This window comes from Corvus brachyrhynchos, unplaced genomic scaffold (assembly GCF_000691975.1).
Source record: "Corvus brachyrhynchos isolate BGI_N302 unplaced genomic scaffold, ASM69197v1 scaffold106, whole genome shotgun sequence".
Lineage (NCBI taxonomy): Eukaryota > Metazoa > Chordata > Aves > Passeriformes > Corvidae > Corvus > Corvus brachyrhynchos.
This window is the reverse complement of record NW_008238834.1, coordinates 6,249,281-6,256,631: the sequence shown is the minus strand read 5'-3', so window position 1 is coordinate 6,256,631 and position 7,351 is coordinate 6,249,281. Positions and strand designations below refer to the sequence as shown.

At 36.6% G+C, this 7,351-nt stretch overlaps 1 protein-coding gene across 13 annotated transcripts in view; it reads right to left on the bottom strand.

Moving 5' to 3' along the window:
• Positions 1 to 7,351, bottom strand: part of PTPRM (protein tyrosine phosphatase, receptor type M) — a 457,910-nt gene that overhangs the window by 67,350 nt on the left and 383,209 nt on the right. The window lies entirely within an intron of this gene.

The following is a 7,351-nucleotide window of genomic DNA, read 5'->3' as shown; positions in this document are numbered from 1 at the left end:
GACAGATAACCAACCTAGTTTTGATAGGCTTTTAGAGCCACTTCCATCTTACCCACTTAAGTTTCAAAAACTCCATTACTTTAATTCCTTTAAAATTCTTTAAGACTTCCGTATAAGGAAAGATTTTAGAAATACGGTGAAATGTGAATTAATAAGAGGACTGCAATAGAACATACAATTAAAATTCTAATTTAGAAACTCATTCCCTGGCATACTAGACAGCAATAACTTAACCTCATTAATCTTCCTGATTTATCTCCAGCAGAAAAATAACAGTCTGTTGATAGGATTTCATGATCCTTTTTTACAGAAAGGACCCTCTGGGTACAATATGCACCCTTGTACTGTAACTAATGTGCAGGATATATTATTTTTAACTTGTGTGTAGGAGAAAATAAAGTTGGTCTCAAGCAGTGCTTATTTCCTCTTATGAAAATGGATTTCCTGCTTTTGGAGGATTTAACGAATACTTTTTATGTACATCATGTGGGATTTTCTTATCTCCCCATTCCTCCCCACGTTTTTTTTTCTTCACACAGTATGTAAATAAAAGTTCTATTCATAACCATCATATCTGTATACTTTCAAGAAGAGTGTGAACTTGAGCAACACTCATGACTGTAACGTCTGTAAATATAAAGTGAATGAACACAGGCTACTCTGAATACCAACTAGTTCTGTGCTTTGATAGGAAACCAGAGAAAGAAATTGATGACCACACAAGCACTATCCATCCTTTTGTGAACAAAACTATCTGCTTCATTAGTCATTAACTGTGCCATCTCCTTGCTACCTCCCCACGTTGTTACAAAGGATGTAATTACATGTTAATCGTACACATGAGTAAAAAATGGTGCAGAATTGTTTATTTCTTACAGAGGAATCCTACCTACCAAGACACATGTATTTCTTCACAACAAGGATAGTGAGGCACTGGAACAGCGAAGTTGTGGATGCCCCATCCCTTGAAGAGTTCAAGGCCAGGTTGGATGGGGCTCTGAGCAGCTAGGGAGAGGTGTCCCTGTCCATGGCAGGAGAGGAGGAACGAGAGGATCTCTGAAGTTCCTTCCAACCCAAATCATTCTGGGATTCTATGATTTACACAAAAGGGGCAGGACTCCAGGTCACATACAGTCCACTGGATGTGTAAGTAAGGTAAATTCTAAATTGACTTCTTTATACTATCTTTGGAAGGGTAATGTGTAAATACCTCAAAGGACTTGGACAGAAGGAAAATACTCAATCTGGTCACTATGACATGGTTTGAATGAGGCCAAAACGGAGCGGTATCTTAAAATGTTGTATGAAGGCAGAGACATTGAATTTGAGCTAATGCAGGTCTCAAAGGTAACCAGATTTTTCACTTCTTGTTTTTCATTTCGAATTTTTATTTAGGAAACTCTTTTTAAAGTCCCTTTCTGCCAAGCAAACCATTCCTTCCACAATGCTACTTAGAACTCAGAGGTACATCACTCCTAGATTTTCTCTATTGTACTCAGAATTTTATCAGGCAAAGAAAAACCAAACTGGTTTTAGGTACCTTAGAGCTTTGAGAATATTATTTGGAATCTTTCTGTGCACTTCAAATTTTAATTCAAAAAACTAATAAAAGATTTAAATATTTTTTTCTGAGTCTAGCCCATTTTTCCTCCTAAAGATTAGCACTTTGGTATTTGATTTACTTTACAAATAATAAAAGCTTGCCCCAGGGAATGGTTTCAAAGAACTAATGAAATATTATTAAAGTAGAGCATAAAGATACAATGTGCTGTGAAAAAAGAAGGCAAGGACTACTTCTTCCTACAGTAAAGAGAAGAGTTTGCAATTTCTTTAAAATGTAACCAAAAAATAAAAAGAAAACAAAAGGAAGAAAAGAAAAAAGAAATTAAAATGAAAAATTCAGAGTGAGAAAGAGGGAGAGGGAGGAGAAGAAGAAAATATAAAAAAAATTTAGTCACCAGAAGAAAAAGTCTGCATTTGACTGAAGTGGTAAGCTTTGTGTTGCAGTCATTAAACTTTTCTGTTCACTTGTTGAAGTGATTGATGAGAGCTACTTCACTCATTGCCTAGATATGCCTAGATATGTAATGAACAGAAAAGGCTTAATGATTCAAGAAACTCCTTCTGACGTGGGAAATACTTTCCATGGAAAAATAGTTATTTTCCATGACTTGACTGACACTGTAAGCCTGCTACATTATTCTTTGAGCAACTATATTATTTGAAAAGAGACTATGTATTTAATACCAGTGTACTTCTGCTTACTGAAGATTATTTCTAATGAAAGGTGATCGACATTAAAACTGGTGGACACATACACTGATAAGAAAGGTGACTTCTGACATATTTCTAGCTAATCCAGTAATATTTTTGTCTGATTTTATCTGAATTCATCATTGTAATTGAGACAGTGCTCTGAGCTCAGAATTCACAAGAACTGCCTGACTTTATCAGCTAACCCAAGCACAGAAAACCCAGTAAGATCTTCAAATCCCCTGTAAAGACAAGCTGTTTGTGGTTTAGAACCATGCAATTTGGAAAAACCTTCAATGTAATAAAATTCCCTGAAGCAACAGAAAACGGCATGTGGAGAAACAAAACAAAAGCAAACAAATGTTGAATTTGAAAAGTGAATGAACCCCTCCCCTATCTTCATCCTAGCTGTAATGTACACTCAGCTGATCTAACCTTTCAGAAGTGATAAAGCACCCCTCAGATTTGGCTCACTAAGTGGGCCTCAAGGGTTTCCGTAAGTGTATCTCGGCTGCTCTAGTTAATATAGTTTGAATAGAAGATAAGAGAGAAACAAAGCTCAGATAATAAGATTTTAATTCTGCTACAGGGCGACACTGACATCACATTTAACTACAAGATAAAAGCCAGAGTACACTGGGCTGCACAGATGGAACACAAATATTTTGCACACTGTTGTTTTTCCCTGTGGATAAGACAGAACTTTTCAAGGGAAGTAAGAGCAGTATGGTATGCTAGAGCAGATAAAGGTCTACTTGCAGTGCCCTTTCAAAAAAAGGATAGCACTTCATTGTGCTGGCTCATTACATTTTTTGATCTTCACAGGAAACTTTGGTGCCTCAATGTCTGCTTTCTTTGTTTGCAAATACACTGTTTGCTAGCATATATAGTCAGTCATTCCTCTGGGCTTGACTTTTAGCCCAGCATTTTCCTTGTTCTAAAGAAAAAGATCTCCCATCTTAAAGCTACATGTCTATTTACCACTTTTCCTGACTGGCACCCAGTCCCTGAGCTTATCATTTGCTACACTCTTGCTTCAGGGAGAGCAGTAATGGGTCACAGCAGAGCCACTGAGAACTTCCACAGCAACGGGAGCTCCCACTACTTCACTGTCCAAAAATTCTGGCTCTGGGTTTTAAAGTTATGTTTCCTTTTCCCAGACATCCCTCTGCAGGCTCTCACTCTGTAATTGTTTCCTGTCAATCATCTTCCCTTTGGACAACTGCACACTTACTGGAAAGGTGGGTAAATACTTTGAAAAAGATGGTATTGGTCCTAGATGATTTCCCATCTCTCTGAGAAACTAGTCAAAGAACAATACAGAGTATTTAAGTGCATATAAAGATAATAAGCATAAAAATAGTAGAGGTAGTAATGGGATTGACAATGATGACAAGTGTTGCTGTCAATTGTTAACCTAATTATTTTTAATTTGCTCACTGTACACTGACAGACAGCAGCACTTCAACAGCCCCAAGACTACTCGTTAGAACAAACAGTGTTTGCTTAGGCACACTAATGAAGAGCAGCAGCTCACCAACCTGAATTGCCTTATTTTGATGTTTGAAATGTATATACAGCACTTTCTCATTCCAAGAGAGGTAACCCTGCAGTAATTCATCAACCAGGCTTAAAACCAGACAGATGACTCATATATAATACACGGAATCAAGGCTACTCAAATGACCCAGGCTCAGCTAATGGGTAATGTGTAGTGGAACTGCTCTGTGGAAGTTAACAATGAGCGAGGGGCAAAAGGGGTTGCTGTCCCTAAATGCTCTTATTTGAAGAGCAGTTCTGCATCATTCATCTAACATCAAGTATATGGTACTAATACTTCCTCAGTAGAAAAATGCAATACGTATGTGATAGTTCCACTACAGCATGTATCCCCAGGAGCTTATTGATGGACATTTGGATCGTCCAGCTCTCCTTCCATGTCATCAGCTATTATATTCCTGATGCCTGAGAGAGAAACTTTCAAAGAGCTTTGAAAAGTCTTCTGAACTTGTACTGACCTCGTGCAAGTATCTCTTCTTCCTTCTTATTTATCAATCACACAGCTACATTCAGAGAATATACTCTGCAAGTGAAATAAGTACTGAACTAACAGAAAAAATTTATCTCCAGCAATACTGATGGAGATGAGAATTTGAGTGTCATGAGTTACTTACTGTACAGATGTGCAACAAGGATGTCTCTTCTCCTCTAGTTTGGTGGTTTTACAATTGCGATGTGCAAGCAACAGCACAGTTCAGTAAATTAACAACTCAAATGTAACTCACAGCAAACAGACTCCAGCAAAAAAAAAAAAAAAAAAAAAGTGAAGAAAAGTGCCATTGTTTGACAGAACAGTCTTTTTTTTCTAAAGGACAATATGGTGAGGACATGAAGGTGAGTTGTTTATGAAGTAAAGAGAGCTAACTGAAAAGTTACCAAGTCTGTGTTAACAAAATGGATTACAAAATATGAAACTTAACAAAGAAATAAAGGGTTAGTCACAAAGAAAAAACTCAGTGCAAAATATTGTTTATATTCAGAGCCTTAAGAACAGAAAAGGAGCAATCATAGTTCTGCACTTAGATCACACCTATGACATTATTCTGTGGATTTTCTCCTAGTGTTCAGGACCCTTCTGAACGTGTCACCTAGCTACTCGTTTGTTCAGATTCTGATCTTGCTGAGTATCAAAACAATTCTTCAGTAATGAAGATTGAGGTTTAATGACTTGATGTATAATTTTGGCTTTTCAATCTGCTTCTTGATTTTCTCTTTTGCATAAACTGAACAAAACACAGCAATTTATCAGCAATCCATGGACATTTCAAGATTTATATACATTGCAGCTCTAAATTTTTATTCTACATTTCCTTTCATTAGAACACTGCACTCAAGCTAGATTAATTGAGGGAAGCCAACATTATAACAGCTCTGCTGAATAGCAGCAGATGCCTTTATTCTCTGCATCCCTCTATAAAACAAAACTTTAAAAAATTTGAGTCTCTATATAAATATTTCCCTTAGAAGACAATACAAAGATTCCAGGCATCTGTTTCTCATTAAGCCAATTACTAGTAGTCTAAAACAATCCAATAAAGTCCATATTTATTAGATTTATTATTAAACTCCATGAGCCAAATTCTGCAAATGGAACAGGACAAAATGATGAAGAGTGACCTAGATGGACAAGAGTGACCTGGCACTGAAATGTTCCAATCCTGACATTAGGTGTAATAATAAATATCCAATCTAAACCTCCCCTGGCACCAACTTGACACCATTTACTTTCGTCCTGTTGCCTGCTACCTCACAGAAGAGACTGACTCCCACCGGGTTACAACCTCTGTTCAGGTAGTTGAAAAGAGAGATAAGGTCTGACATGTCCCACTCTGGCTCCCTACCTTGCCGTAAGTCAACCTGAATCTTAGTTCCGTAAGAATATATTTAAAAGTATATCTGAGACAATACCCCAAAAAAGTATGGTTTATTTTGCTTTGTATTAGGTACCTGAACTTGGAAGCTATTGTTCTCTGTAACTTCACTGTAGTCATAATAGCTGGCAACTAAACTTGTCATATCACTTAAAACACAAACACTTGATATGATACCAGATCCAACTTGAATTCTGGCATAAATCAAGATAATTTTTCTGTTTTTCATGAGATGCTGAAACTTTTCCACAAGTGGGTTGAAACTGTGTGGTGAATGGAGTATTTCACTGCTTTATACACATGAATTTCAGCTTTTAAGTATGTGGTGTGTATTAATGACAGTAAAAATAGTACTTTCTATAGAGTATTTTTTTCCTTTTTCTCCATAGAGAGGAAAGCAATCTTTTTAGTTTTTCTTTTTCCAGTGTTATTGCACTACTAAGCTTGAGCACTCTGGAACACTGCTGCTCCACACTAGAACAGTCATATGGGTAGCACTATCCAAATATTTCATTATACCAAAAAAATCATGTTACTATTACAGTTCCAGATTGGTCAGTCAGGTTTCCAGGGACTCCGGCAGAGAGTGAGTGTAAATACTGATGAAGCACAAGCAGACCTCTGTGTCAGTGTGCAGCAAGACAAAAACTTGGTACCTTTATTAGTTTCTTGGCCCTTGGAAAAGGACTATTTAAAAAAGATTCAACCTGATCCCCTGTAAGATATTAAAAGCAATTTCACTGTAGCACACTTCAACTAAAAGAAAACATACTCCTAGTTACGTCAAAATGAAAGACATTTGCTTCCCAGGTAGACTGTCCTTCTACCTCAGCAATGTTCAAATATCTACTAATGGCAGGATTAGTGTTTTAAAAAAAGTCACCAAAAATAAGAAACACACGGTCTCAATAACAAGAAATAAAAAGCAATCCACAAAACAGTTAAACTTGAAAGAAGCCCTAAATCCTGCACATAGCATGGCTTTTCTAGCTTTCTTTGTGTGCCAGAGATACATGTGCTTAGTAAATACCAGTAAAATAAACACAAATGCTGTGCAAAAATCTGACAAATGGAGGGAAAATATGTCAATCTCAAACCAGATCTACAATTAGACATATAAAAAGCATGAGCTATTTATGTGATTTTCCTTGTATTCAAACACTTTTGTATGTTCTAGCTACTGTCGTTTCTATAGACTTGATTCACAATGTAACCATCAAAACTTAAAATTCAAGCTGCTGATGTTGTAAAAGAAGAGACAATTAAAAAGTCAGTGGCAAAACTGAAATGTGTATAGAACTACTAGGAAAGCAGCAAGACACCAAATTTGCTTAGATTTTAAATGTTTTTCCCAGTGCAAAACCAAAGCAAATGCTTTGGTGTGGTTTGGAAGCTCAACCTGTTTAACTTCAAAAATTCAGGCAACGGCACCCCTTTTGCTCTCCAAAACATGAGAAGAAGTGGTTTACTGCCCACACTAGGAATTTAATTCCACTTCCTCAACATACTGTAAATAATAGAACTGTCTCGAAAGGGTCTAATTAATGGAAACAAGATTCTTTACAGAATAAAGCACTGCTCAGAATAAAGGCTCAAGGATTAGGCTTTAGCATAGCAACTACGTGCATTTTATATAAAAGTATTTTACAACTGAATTTAGTTTTTTC